The 16,092-nt window shown below is 23.8% G+C and overlaps 1 protein-coding gene across 6 annotated transcripts in view; it reads right to left on the minus strand.

Moving 5' to 3' along the window:
• The window catches only part of LOC129615062 (potassium voltage-gated channel protein Shaw), a 174,953-nt gene extending 163,324 nt beyond the window's left edge, over positions 1 to 11,629 (minus strand). For all 6 annotated transcript variants that reach the window (XM_055530119.1, XM_055530116.1, XM_055530121.1 and 3 more), the window contains exon 1: positions 10,796 to 11,629. The gene's annotated coding sequence lies outside the window, so the exon portion shown is untranslated. The remainder of the gene's footprint in view (positions 1 to 10,795) is intronic.
• Positions 11,630 to 16,092: the final 4,463 nt, after the last annotated feature.

Consider the following 16,092-nt stretch of genomic DNA (forward strand, 5'->3'; position numbering starts at 1 on the left):
ATATGATAGCACTAACTTTATAAGTAAACATAACTTATAAAAGTTCAAGTTTGGCATAAATTAGACAATTTTATCGAAAAAAATTTAATTAAAGTTTTTTTGTTAATTATAAAATTAAGGCGTCTTACTGTAACAATAACAATTAAATATGTTCAAATAAAGGTACCAAACCGAGAATTAGTTTATTGAACTATAAAATCTCTGTAGAAGTAATAATTTGGAATATTTCCTTCAGGAATTTTCAATTTGGGGCCAATCTGTAGGCTGGTTTTTTAGGCTAACATTGTATTTAGTTTACATTATGTTCTCACATAAAATTTATTAAATTCACATGGAAATTAAGAAAAAAGTTAACATTTATCAGTACTTATTTTTGTTGCTTTGATTACTCTTTAAATTAATTTTCTAATTAGAATTTCTTGATAACAATAATTACACTACAGCATTTTCTTTGCCATAGATGACACTCTTTCACTTTTTCGAATTAGTTGAGTACAAAAGTGAGATTATTTTCTATCGAACTTTTTAACTTACTGAGTGAGAAGAAAATTAGTGAATATTAACCACATATTAATCCATTAGTTGGGGACCCTAAGTGATCCATCCAAGACATTATGTCACATATTTTTCAAAAAAATTTAGGTATAATATAAAAATTTTCAAAAAAAAATTTGTCTTAAAATTTACCATAAATTAAATAAACAAAATTGAAGACACCTTACTTAGTCTTATAATACATTGATGAGACGGAAACATTTATTCAAGTTCAATTTAACTTTTTTGTTCATGTTATAACCTTTCTTTTCACTCTTCTTTTATTTAATGGATAAATTGAACTTCAAATTGATTATGACGAAAGATAAAGTTTTAATGTTTATTGTGGTAAACCAGAATATTAACAAGGCAATAATAAATTTTTTTTCAATAAGACGCCTTCTATTTACATAATGTATGTATGTATATATATATATAGAAAAACAATTTAGAATATATCATGAGTATAAGTGCTTTAATTAGTCTTAAGGGGTTTTCTTTACTTACATAATTTTTAGTTGTTCTCTTCTTGATTTGTTCTTTGCCAATTTTCACTCTTATGATAAAGTGAAAAACTTTTTATTAACATAATCTTAAGTTCCTTAAATGATACAACAATAATATGTACATAATATATACTTAATTATTATGTACTTAAGAGCAAAATTATGTTTAAGTTATGAATTTTGAACTTTTTTTTGTGGTTTTGTAAAATATTGATTTGTTAATATTAAAAAAAATAAAAAAATTAACGTGTTAGTATCACCCTCTTGTGTAACGAACATAAAAGAGAAAGAAACGAGACAGCAATAAAAGCAATAGTGGTATGGAAATAATTTGTCTGAGCAATAACCATAGAAAATGGGACGTTTAATCAATATAATGAATACATTAGGCTAGTGCTGTTGAGTTTATTCAGGCACACATTTTCGTGCCTAAATAAACTCATTCAAAATCTTCTCTTATTTTATAAATATAATTTTATTTCGAGATTTAAATTTTTTTCGAAATTACATTTTTTTTTTTATATACGAAACTATAAGTATTTACGATACGTTCAGTGTCAAATATAAACCAAGAAATATAAAGTTAATATAGAAGATACATACAGGTATAGTTTAAAGGTTATAAATTTGTTAATAGTACAGTTTAATTAAATTGATGTGGATGAAGGGAAATTTACTTCAATATCTAAATTATAATTAAGCAACAATAATTAATTCCTTTATTTCCCGTAAATGATAGCGGCGTGATTATGAGTAACTTATTGCCAGACTATTTTATAGATTAAATACAAGATTATTTATTACAGTTTACTTAATTATTTTCCAAATTCGATTTATAACTTGATGGCTAACGAGTGCTTTTCTTCAGCAACCGTCTGACAATATAATAATAATATTAAAAGCAAACATCTTATAGCGTAAATAATTGAAAAAAAAACACAACAACAATCACTATAATAAATATTTTATTAAGAACATTGAAAATTTTTAATTACTACAACATGCTGGCTTATAAGAAATAAAAAATTTACAACGAATTTTTTGCCCCAAATTACGCTTTGGTCTTATAAAAAAATTCCTTCATAATTTGTATAAAAATGTAAAATTTTTTATAATCCTTTATAAAAATAAAATTAATTGCTTATATGCCCACATTTTGAACATGTAGTCGAAAAATAAAAAAAAAAAACAAAGTATCATTTGGAATGGACATTCCTTTTTCTTGTAAATACAATAAAGATAAAAAATAAATTTTTTTAATATTTTATCTTAAATTATTCAGAAATACAAAAATAAAAAACAAATTAAATACAAAAATTATTGAAAAAAATTACTCAGTCTATTAAGAATATTTTTTTTTCTGTTTAACTTTTCCATAAAACAGAGCCCATTAAATCCATAAAAAAGAAGAGCTGAAGAATAAAAATAATTAAAACCCTAAAGGATAATTTTTAAATAAAAATACATAAAGTTATTAAATGAATAACTTCAATAAAATAAAACAATAGCAAAAAAAGAGCAAAAAATATTTTGTAATTTAATTTTTTATTAAAAAACATTTTAAAAAACAAAACAAAACAGCAAAAATCCCAACACAAAAACATAAAAAGAGAACAAGTCAGCCTCTTCAAAGTATAATTAAGAATCCTTCAAAAACATTTTAATTTAATTTATTAGAGAATTACAAAGAAACGAGAAGATTACAATTTTTCATGTCAAAAAAAAAAAAATAAATAAAAATTTAGAAAGTTAATTTTATTAAGACATAAAAATTTTCCTATTTTCTTTTTTTGAAAATTATTAATAAATTATCCTTTAGAGTGTAAACGGCACAGCACGTCTATCCCAAATCAATTGATTAATTATGAAGATTCTGCCCCTTCATTTTCTAACAGAGTAAGAAAATTTATTTTGCAGAGCAAAGAATTTTCATACCGTTAAATGCATTTGTAAGACTATATGACCATCATGACAAGAAATTTTCCGAGAGACAAAAACTAAATTATTCGATTCTTGGGTTAAGTTCTAACAAAAGATTGAGGACTTTCAGAAGAAAGCAAATTTCCGTTTTTTAAAGAGTAACTGGGCCGCAACACGCGTGTCAAAAATCACTTAAAAGAGGAGTTTGCGAGGTAAATGTAAACAGTTCTGCAACACATATCCATATTTTAAGGCAACATGATGCAATCAATCCAATGGTGTGTAAATTAAAATATAAAGGAAAATACAGGTTTTATAACAATCTAGAACATTAATAAAATTACTCCTATTTAATTTACCAAAATATTAAAATATTGCATACTTTTAGGATTATTCAAATAAAAAATTGAAAAACGCGTTAATATAAGAGCTCAAATTTAAGTGCTACATGTGTGAGTTAAGAAAAATAATTATGTTTTTTGATGCAGTTACGCTATATCTTTATGATAAGTGGAAATAGTATTTCTAATCTGAAACTTGAATTTTATATTTTCGAAGATATTTTGGCATTTAATTTTAATACTCGTATTTAAAGTGTATTTTTTTTAAATTGACATTTGAACAATAAAAAAACACATGAACGTATAAACAACAAGAAAAAAGATTTTTATACCAAATAACTTAAGTTTATGTTTTACTCGTAGACCGAACAAGACCGTTGCATTTACAAACTATACGCATACACTTTGCTCAAGAGTACTTTCAACACTCAAATGGTATACAAATATTGTACATATATTATTAATTTCTTTCAATAAAATCCTTATTAAATACATATGAATTCGAGTTCAAAATAGTATTTTGAATTTTGAAACCTCTCAAAAAATTAAACTTTGAAATTAAATCGTCCTATTGAAATTTAATATTAATCATATGGCAAAAGAGTGTTATATAAAGTTCCTTATAATATAAGGAGTTTATAAGGTAGGATGGATGAGCTTTGTTTTTCGTTATTGTATGGTCCATTTCGTCAGATGTGAAGACAAAAACATCAATTTTTTGATTTAAAGAATCTTAGCCTTCAATTTAATTTTTTAAATCAAAATTTGAGTATTTTGAAAAAATTTTAATTAAAAATATTATAAGAGTGGCTCATACACATATATTTACATACGTACGTATACGTTTTCTCTTTGATGCAGCTTAATATCCAAAATGATGAAAAAATAAGAGGTCCTGCGGCTTGACTATGTTATTAATTTTTAAATATTGAAAATTTTTAAAATTTAAAATAATAACAAAAAATATACATAAATTTTAAATGCACAGAATGTATTTGAATTGCACAGATCCTTACATTAAATAAATAAATTCTGCGATCTTTAAATTATATACACAAATATTATCAAATTAATATTTTGTATTTATTTTTTCATTTCAAAAATCATAAAAAGAAAAATCTATGTTAATATTGTAATTGTTGATATTATTTTTTGATTCCTCTGATATTACTTTTTGAAAAGATCTAACTTTTTCCCCCAATTCCTGCTATGAAACAGATTAATAACTTAAATCGAAAAAATAAAATTTTCACAATAATTTATCAAAAAAAAATTCACAATAATTAAATTTTAAATAATTTTGGTTTACTTCTTCTTAACAAAGAAGTTTTAAGGAGCAACAACTAGTTAAACAGATTAATAACCAATAATCAGTTACAGCAGCTTAAGCTAGTAATTTGCAATTCAAAATTGTAGATTCACGATATAGAGAAATAATATATGTCTGATTATATATCGAATGTTCACAGTTCCTCTGGCAGGCCGAGTTCACGTTTCCCGAAAAGTTATATTGAACCCATCTCGACGAAATTTGAAATTGCTCTCACGTCACCCAATTTTAAAAATTTCTAAAGTAAATCCTGAATCAAAAATATGCTGTCACTTTCACTCCATTGAAAAATTTTATTTGGTAGCTATTGTAGCAATTTATATTATGTTCATAGAACACAGATTATGATATGAATCATAATCTTCCAAAATTTCTTTGAACTATTTCAGCTCAGGAAGGCGGCTCAATTAAAGAATTAAAAATTCATTTTTCCGACCTCAGAATGAGCCCACTTTTCCCAACCACTATCTATTTATTGGTAAAATTACCCATAACTTATAGTAATTTGGGAACAACACAGATCTTTCTAAGGCTTTTACAACCCCTTGCTTCTTCTAATCCTTACAAGTCTTGTCTTTTCTTTTAAGAATATTATGATTTTTGTCATCTCTTTTGCAACATTTTTTTTTTCATAAATAGCTTTTATATAGAACTGGATAAAATTAATCGATTTTATTTCATTTTAATTTTTTCTTTTGCTTTCATTGCTTTTTGGGCCCACAACACACATACTTGTACGAGTGTACATGAAATTTTACATAAATATTAAACACAATCCCAAAGGATGCAATCATACTTTCAAAAAAAAATATTTTGATTGGTATAAAAAAAAGGAAAAAACTGGGAATGGAAATAGTCCAGATTTTGTCCTTTTCCTTTTTTCAAAACAAATCGAAGAAAAACTCATAACGTATTAGTTTAAAGGAGCTTTAAGATTTTTTTTTTTGCTTTTTGTGCTAACCTAGCATAATAAACCATTTTAATAATAAAAAAAATAGAAAAAAATTGTCGAAAAATAAAGAAATTTAGGGAAAAAAGGACATTTTATATTCAAGGACATGAGCTCTATGTCTTTCTTTTCTATATTATCATTCCTTATCCCCCTTCCAAACCCAATTTTCATTGATTAAAAGTTCAATATTTCCATTTTTCTTTCTCTTCTCTTCTTTCCATTTTCCGATTTTCATCCAAAAAAGTAATTTCCCAAAAAAAAAAGTACCAAAATAAATTATATGTACTAGGATATAAAAATTACAAATAAAAAAAAACGAAAGAAAGAAGCCGGTAAAAAAATGCAAAAATTCTAACCGGAAGAAGAAGCCAAAGAGAAGGCCAAAAGGAACTATAGATGATATTAACGCTTCATATACAAATACAGAAAAAATATCCTTATATATTATTATAAAAGCTTATTTTATTCCCGACAAATATGTCCTTGAGCATATTCGCCCACAGTTATTTTCCATTATTTGTTGGAGATCAGAACAAGAAAAAGAAAAAACTGAAAAAATAAAAATGAAAATTTTTCACATATTTTTCAAAGAAAATTTTCTTTTCAAAATGAAGAAAAAAAATTCAAATCTCATTAAATTTGAATTATAATTTTATATACGTTTATTTGTATGTCTACTTAATATACATTATTTGAAAGCAATGGAACATTTTCTAATCTTTTTGAAAAGGTGAGATAGAGTAAAATTGGAAAAAAAAATTTCAAATTAAAAGATGAATAAGGTATTAGAAAATCATTTGTAAAACCTAAAAATCCGAAACAAGAAGAAGAATTTTTTTTTTCTTTTCAAATGATAAAAAATTTTCAATGAGCAGAAAATAACATCATTCTACTATAGCTATACATGCAAAATGAATTGTGACCTATACAACACATTCCATACATTCTTATAATCCATATATTATATAATTTATGTATACAGGGTGATTCTGAAAGTTATACAACGATATATGCCATTGGTTAGAAGATCGAAATTGGGAAAAACTTTTATTTCGAACGGGGCACCAAATCTCAAGGGTTTCCGAATTCTAGAGATTTTAACGAATTTTCACGAAATTTTTATTTATCCAGATATTTTTGATTCTAACTTTGGTGCCTAATTCTTTGTTTTTTATGTACCTCCAGAATACCAAGCTTTCGAACTTTAATGAATACGAGTATAAGATTTTTCCCTTGATTTTTTCAGTTTTTTCTAGCTAGATAAATTCGTAAGAAATGTTTTGGAACTTTGAAATTTTTTTTATAGAATTTTTCCTAGCTGCTTGAGTTTTATTGTAAGACTTCAAGCCTTAAAAATTTTTTGTGTTACAGAAGATTTAGCACAAAAACCTTTTCTATGTAAAGATTTTAAAGAAAGGCAAGAATTTTAAGCGTTGTAACTATCAACTATCATTAATTTTTGATGAATAGTTACTCGACAGAACCGTTATTTTCATAAAAAATCTGAATTTTAATGTTTTTATTGAAATGTAATAAATAATAAAAAAATTGAAACGAAATTTTATACAAACTTTTTAATTGAAAAACTAAAATAGAATTTAAAAAATTTTAAATTTTTGAAAAGAAAAACTAGAATTTTGTATTACGAAAAACACAAAAAAAATCTAGTAATCAAAAATTTTTTTTCGAAACTTTTCTTGGTAAAGAAAATGATAGGTTTTTAATTTTTGCCAATTTTTATAAGAAATTGTACCTATATGGTTTGAAATTTTTAAATGCATTTTTCTCAAATTGGGTGCAATTTAAAAATTTGAAAAAAATATTTCCGAAATCTAGACACTATTTGGCATCTGAAGTTATTAAAATTATCCAGCTGGAGCGAATTTTTAAAGGCATGCCTTATAAATTTTGATATTTATTTTAATTGAAAAAAATTTTTTTTAATAGGAGAATTTAATTTTTTTGAAAATGGAGTTTGTGGTTTATACATTATGAAGATGATAAATAATTAATAAATAATTTAATGGGATTAAAAAATTTAAACAAATTTCTACAAAAGCTTAAATTGGTATGCGGTTGATGCAACTAAGGAGGTATTCCAGTAAAGCAATTGATTTAAAATACTTATGTGATTGAATAGAAATAGATTTGAAAGAAGAAAAACATAAATTTTTGCCGAATTAGGTGAACTTCCTAGAAGAATTTGCCGTTCGTTTTGAGAAATTTTCCAAATTTTTTGATAAAAGAATATCAAATTGAATTGAATTTTAGTTTTATCAACATCTGGTCTGATTTTAATTGAATTTGTGGCTCACAATATTTGTGGTTTTTGTACTAAATCTTCTGTAACATAAAAAATTCTTAATGTTTGTATAATAACTTTAACTAAACAATTAAAGTTATTTATAATCTATAAAAAAAATTTCAAGATTTTAAAAAATTTCTTACGAAATTATCTAGTTAGAACAAACTAAAAAAATAAAACAAGGGAAAAATTTGATGGTACATAAAATACATAATCAAGCAACATGTCTATTTTGAGCACTTTACTAGGCCTTGCAGAAACTGTTTGTTTGAAGTTCCTATCTTTTTCAGAATGGAAGTTATAATCCAAAAACCTTGAATAAGTAAAAAGTTCGTTAAAATCCCTGGAACTCGGAAACCGTTGAGATTTGACACCCAGTCTGGAATAAAAGTTTTACCCATTTTCGATCTTTTAATCAACAGTATATGTTGTTGTAGAACTTCGTGAATGACCCTCTTTATACACGTATTATATAGATAAGCTTATTTGTACATGAAAATGCCATTAATTTTAAATTCAAAAATATTAAGGATTAAAGTATATGGTTGAAATAATTCAAATTATGTAATAAGATTTGAACCAGAAAGAAAAATGTTATTTTTAGATAACTTTTTTTATACTTTTGTTTTTTTTTTTTGAAAATTAGATTAAGAAAATTTAATTCGGAAAATCTATTTCTATAATTTTTTCAATAGAATTCGATAATCATATTCGATAGAATAAAAGTTATTGATAGCTACGTAAATAATATTTTTAATTAAGGATTGACAAGTTTATTAGGACTTAAAATATGGACGATAAAATAGAAAAGCCAAAAATAATATGAGAGTAGTTATGCTAAAATTAAAATTAAATACTTTTCACAGTTTCATTTCTTTTAAAATGGTCGCCATATTTTAAAAAAATTATACAATATAAAATATTCCCGCCTGAATAATTTTGGTGAGGGTTGCTTCTCAAAGACGAGTTTCATATGTTTCAGGCTCATCATTACACAACAAATATAGTCAATTTATTATTTTCAATATACTGGACAGAGTTTATTCTAAACGACAGTTCTTTGCCAATTACATTGGTCTGTTTGTATGTTATATGTATTCTGAAAATAACAATAAAGGGCATTGTAAAGAAATAACAGAATTAATATTTTAATTAAAATTAAAATATTAAAAAATTCTGTTTTGTAAATATTATAAATTGCAATTTGTTGAAAAAAATAAAATTATTCTCAAGTCTAAATTAAAATGTTAAAACAAAACAGTTGAAAAATTCCAAATAACAATTTCTGATTTTTTAACCTTTTTTTTTTTTGTGCCCTTGTTAAGTCATTAAAGTACACGTTCCACTTTTATAATTAATTTTTTAAATGGAATTATCATTAAATTTAATATTCTCAAATCGATTATATCTGTAAAGCAATTCAATTTAATAAAAAATAAATTTTTTAATTTTTGAAAATTTTCAATGAATTTAAAATAGAAAATTTCATTTTGTTTTGGTTTCGATCTGAAAATTATATAAGGTCTTATGACATAAGAAAGTCCTTTTCCACTTGAATTTCTTTTTGGTCTGTAATTGCTAAACTTTCCAAAACGGATTATAGAAAAATGAAAGAATGAAAAAAATTGTTTTTATATTTTTTTTTTCAATTCAAAATAAAAGTTGTTAATAGAATTATTTTAACAGCTGGACTAAAAATTGTGAAATGGATCTATGAATTTATTGACAATTCAATTTTGGAAACGAAAATGTATAAGCTTCTTTTGGATTAACATTTACGTAATTTGATGAAATTCAATTTTTGCAGCTGTTCTCAATTGTCGTACGTATACGGGGTGATTCACAGAGTTATGCAACAATATAGACCGCATTAGTTAGAGGGTAAAAAATTGGTAAAACTTTTGTTCTGGGCTAGGTGCCAAAGTCAAGAGTTTCCGGGTTACAGGGATTTTTATAAAATTTTTACTTGTTCCGAAAATGATTTTTTTACTAGGTCCTTTATTAGGCTTTTAAGAACCTGTTTCTTTGAAACCCTTTTCTTTTCGGAACGGAAGTTATAAGCAAAAAAAACCTTGTATCTTCATTAAAATTCTTGTATCACAAAAGCCTTTGTGGTTTTATCCATTTTTAAACCTTTAACCACTGGTATATTAAGTTATACACCTTTCTGAATCACCATGTATAATAATTGTCATAAACTTATATTACTAAAATTTATTGATAATTAATTGATTATTTATAGATAAATTTGTTACATAATTTTAAAATGTAATTAAATTAATGCAGTTTCTTTCGTTGTTGCATAATATACTTTAAATTTTCAAAAATTTTTATTTCATTTGAAATTTTTCTGTAATTACAAAATGCTTAAATATATTAAATAAGACACAAAACAACTGAATATATTTCATGGAATATTCATGTAAAAATTTTTTTTCCCTTCTTCACTCCTAGGAGGAGATATTCTAGAATTATATAGTTAACTATGTAGGTGACTAGCCTGTAAAAATTTAACAACTATAAGTTCATAAGTAATTAAATTATAGTTAAAGTTTGACAAAAAAATTATTTTAAATTTATTAAAAACGGAATTTAAAAATTAATTATACACAAAAAAAAAAAATTAGTTTTAAACTTTTAAAAACAAAAATTAGTGGATGAACATTTTTACAAAATCCCTGTATAATCTTGCTTTAAAAATTCTATTAATAAATCGAAATTTTTTTTTTTTTTAATTCAAAACACCCTAATCCTTTTCAAATTATATTAAAGTATGGTAAAATAATTTATATTATAACGGTACCAACTTTTACCATTAAAATTTTCAATAAATTCACTATAAGAATTTCCGATAAAAAAACAAAAAAAAAAAAAAAATAATAAAAAATATTAAAATTCCAAACTTACCTCTTTAATTTTTTTTCTGCTGTTTTTTATAATTTTTTTTTTTTTGTTTTTATTGAATTTTAATCCAAAACAGAATTCTTTAATAACCAATGATTTGACTTTCAATTCCACACCTCTCTTTCTGTAATTTTTAATCTTTTCAGTTTTTTTTTGTGATTTTGTTAAAATTTTTTTATAAACCAAATTCGTCTTCAAATTAATTCAATACAAATATAATTAGAAACTTTTGAATATAGAAATTTATTTATACGCCTATAATTATGCAAAATTTTAATTATACTTTGATATTGTTTTTTAATATGATTTTTGTTTATTTTTATTTCTTTATATTCAATGGATTTATTCTATGAGTTTTTAAATTAAAATTGAAAACGTTTAAATCAAAAAAATAAAACAGTTACTTTAATAAAAGCACATAACGTAAAGAACTTTAACTAATTGATTTGTTTTTCTTTTGAACTTATTTACCACTTTTTTTATATAACAAATTTAAAGAATAAAAATTGAGCTGGTCGAAGAGAGAAAAATGAAATAAAAACGAAAAGTTTTACGAAATCGAAACGAAAAATTCCAATTCTTTGTTAGTGCAATTTTATTCTGGTTGTTCCTGTTTTTTATTCACTTTACATATACACACACATTCATATTAATTTTTTCACTCTCCTGAATTTTTCTTTTCTCTAATTCCAATGGAAATTAAATAAAAAAACTTTTTAATTACATAAAAATGAGAAAAACAAAACTTTACGAATTTTATTTTTTTTTTGTTTGCAAAATTTTCCGGTTTCTTTTTTTTTTCCTAACTTTAGAATTTTTTTATTTTATTGTTTTTTCATTTTTTTGCTTCTTTTCTGTTTAAAATCTACAAGTTCATCAACATACATAAAACATATTTCCACTTCTATAATTTTTATTTATTATAATCGGAAAAAAAAAACAAAATAATGAAAAATCAAAAAGGATAACATGAAATAATAATATTGTACCTATATAGTTTATCGGATGTACATATCGTATGCATTTATAAACATATATTATATATGTATATCCTCTACTAATATGTGAAATATTTTTCTTGTTTGTTGTTCTTGCTTTTTAGATTTGTATGGTTTAATTTTACAAATTCCATTTATATCCAATTTTCATATTGTGGCTAGATGGTTTCTGGTCTTGGGATACCTAAAATTTAAAAAAATAGAAAGAAATATAAGATAATTAGAATAAATTGTAGTTATATTTTGAATATATTTTTTTTTTACATATTTTCAAATAAATTCTTTTTAATTTTTTAGAAATATAGTCGAACATCCAACACAGAACTCATTTTGGGAAAATTCTTTATAACACAAACTATATTATGTTTCATTTTAAATCATATTTCTTTCTACGTCTAAATAAGATTTTTTTCTAAAACGAACTGGTTTTGTTACAAAATTATGGTTTGAGTTACAGAGACCCGATTGTATATATTGTTTTCAACTGAGAGCATTATAATTAGATTTGCAATTGAACTTTAGTTTTAGTATTACAGTCGCCCATACGCATATTTTTTTTTATTACCAATATTACTTTAAATAAAAAAAAGTCAGAGAATGCCTACTACAAATATTTTTTAAAAATTAATATGTACTCGTATAAATATATCTTATCAAACAACGTAATATATTGGAACTGAGCTGGCCAATTTCATATATTTGGAAGGAAATACAATAGTTTTTTTATTGAATAACACCCAACATTTATTTAAAATATTTGGAATTAATGATTCGAAACAATAACAATATTTTTCACGTTATAATTTTATTTTCAAATACAGAACACTGATAAAGAGATGACTCGTTTTAATAACAAATAATATGCTTAACTACTCATCTAAAACTCGTAACACAACTAGTAAATGTAAAAGAATAACTAAAAAATTTATTACGCTTATTTATTCCATGAATAAATATTAAATTTTTTTTTTGATATTTCTAATAAATTAGCATTTGATCCTATATATATAACCAAAATTCTATACAAAAAAAATTATTCGCTTTAAAAACTATTCCAAACTAATCTCAACATATTCAGCACTCGGTGGATGATTCCGTATTTAAGAGTTCCAATACAAACTAAGGACCACTCTGTATAAAATTATGTATATTGCATTTTTTATAACAAAATAATATTTAAATTGAATTAACTTCTGTATAACTCAATTACGATTATATTATTATATATATAATTTCCGTTTATTAAAGATCATTAAAATATAACAACTATTATTTAATCTTATTTCAACATCTGTTAATTTTATTTGTTAAATAGCTATTAAGAAGATAGAATTAAAAACCACAAACAGGATATTCAACAAATATATACACATTACATATTTATATATTATATAAATACACATTTTATAACAAAATATACATATGTACATTGTTTGTAATAAAATTTAATGCTTTTAGTTTTCATTTTGTCTTTTTTGTTTTTGTTCCAACATTATTTTTTTTTTTTGTAATTTATTCAAATGATTTTCATCAAAATAATAAAAACTGCAAAATGAAAATTATTATAAAAATCTAACCTACAGTGATTCATAACATTTTTAAATTAAAAAAAAATATTTTTCATTAATACAAAACTGTGGTTATGAGTTCGCCAAAATTCAATTTAAGAATATAAAATTTTGAAAAGGATGTACGATAATTGACATTATTACCTTATTAATTATCTTATATATTATATACATATTATAATTATTCTGGCCCAGACGAATAAATAACACAGACCTCTAAGCTTTAACACACCAAGAGCCTATTGCAAGAGAAATAAAGAAGAAAAATGGCGGTGGATAGGCCATACATTACGACGACCACCCGAAACAATTGCAAGGCAGGTGTTGGAGTGGAACCCGCAAGGAAGAAGAAGCGTTGGACGTCCCAAGAATACATGGCAAAGAACAATAAAGAAAGAAATCGCCACGGCAAACATGACATGGGCAGGAGTAAAACGAATGGCCCCTAACAGAGTTCGTTGGAGAAGCTTTGTGGATGCTCCCAAGAGGAGTAAAGCAGGAAAAAAAAAAAAATTATCTTATATACATATAATATTATGTTTCATTATTCTGTTTATATTTAAACACAACAATAGCATGAACACAAATTCAATTCCGAAGTAAATACGTTACATTGTTGGAAAAAAAAGCAAAAATATTGTTATATGACCTTAATGTTCTTACGGGAACTCAAACATGAACAAAGCAAAGTGAAAAATTATTACGTGCGGAATAACACAAAGATTGAACAATGAGAACCGACAATCAATTTTTTACGGTATCGCCATAGTCAATCAATTGAGCTTGAATTTCTAAGCTTTTGTAAGAAAATCTAATTTTAAATACACACAAATGAATTAATATTTAATACGTTCATTTTCTGAACCCACAGTAAAATTTCCTCCATATAATATATATGTACACATATATACGAGTATAGTATAATAATATCTACTAATGTATTATTTATATACTTATATGTTTCAAATAACCAACAGATTGTCCTTTTATTTTTATTATTCTTTTAATAAACTTTTATTTTATTATAATTTTACATTATTATTTGAATATTATGATGTTTTTATTTGTCTTTTTTCTTGTTTTTTTTTTTTATTATTTACATCTGAGTAGTTTTTCAACACAGTTTTCATCTTATTTCTTAGAGTATTATGTATAAGTACGTACAAATCTCTCTCACACCATACATACACCCCTATCCATATATACTACAGACAAAGTATGTATTTCTTTAAACAATACATAAAGATTTTCTGTATAGGGTTCTCATTCATGTAGTAAAAACTGTAATAAAATAAAACGCGTTTTAATCCGATTAAAATACATATTTATATTTGTTTTTGTTTTCCAAAACACAAAAAAAAAAAACCTTACAAAAATAATGTTTGTTTTGTTTTTTATTTTCTAATTTTTACTCTTAAAGGAAAGGACGAAAAAAAAATGTATAATAAAAAAGAAGGACATGTAAATTATCTTTGCTGCTATTAAAGAAAAAAAAAACACTGTTTTATGAAAAAGCAGAACATGAGTTTTTTTTTTGTCATAAAAATAACTTTTTAAATATTATAAAATAATAATAATAACACACAAATATAATAAACAGGGTGATTTAAAAATATTCAAATATTGTAAAGCAATAGGGCTATGAACATTTTTAGATTAAATAAAAGTATTCGTATTAGATCTGAAATAATTATCGAAACAAATTATTTTAATTCATCTCTTCATATGAGATCGAATGAAAATAATAAAATATTGCGTACTTTTAATTTTTAATCTATAGAGAAAAAGTATTCAGAAGACATAGCACAACTAAAAATAATAGCTGTAGGCAGGGTTGCTCTAAAAATACTAATTTTTTATATTGAATTTATATTAAATTAGCTCAAACTATTGTTTACATTAACCTACATGAAAAGGTATAGATTAGAAAAGTACAGTAGGAGGAGAACAGGGTTGTTGTCTACTTTTACGAGTATGCAATAATTCTTTCCTCTAAAATGAGGTTTTTGGTTTAGAATATGTAGTGTAGCAACAGCATATTTTTTTTAATCTGAATTATATGAAATAGTTTGTATACTCTTGAAACAAATTTTCGTATTCGATAAATTTTATGATAAATATTATTACTAATTTTTAATTATTAATAAATTCATATTATATAACATAAGCTTTAACAAAATTTTTAACTGGAGCAAATTGTGTGCGGCACAATTATTTAGCTTGATTACTAAGCTTACTTAATTCCAAAATTATTTAATGACGCGTTTCAACATTTAAAAAACTCAATATTAAAAAATTAGTTTGAATTTTGTAAATTTTAGTGTGTTTGAAAACTGAATAGATATTTTTAAGCTTTCCATATAATTGTGTATAAAACACAAGAAACACACTGTATATATTTATGTAATTTTCTCTACATGCGTAATGTTATACATTTGAAAAACATGTAATATGCATAATATTATATGATTAATGGACCATTATTTTTAAATGCAAAATTTTACTCTAGAGATTCATTTTCAGCTGCATTTATTTGCCATAAAAACAATGAAATAAAATTGAATATATAAAATTTGGGCTTTACGTATCACTTAAAAATTTAATTTTAAAATTTAAAAATTAACAATGAAAAACATTTATTTTTAAAATTATGAAACGTACATGTCTGTACCACAATTAAATTGAATATAAATTGGCTTTCTAATAATCGGAGTTTTAATTATTACGATTGGAA

Source organism: Condylostylus longicornis, unplaced genomic scaffold, assembly GCF_029603195.1.
Source record: "Condylostylus longicornis isolate FDR11 unplaced genomic scaffold, ASM2960319v2 ptg000135l, whole genome shotgun sequence".
NCBI classification, from domain to species: domain Eukaryota; kingdom Metazoa; phylum Arthropoda; class Insecta; order Diptera; family Dolichopodidae; genus Condylostylus; species Condylostylus longicornis.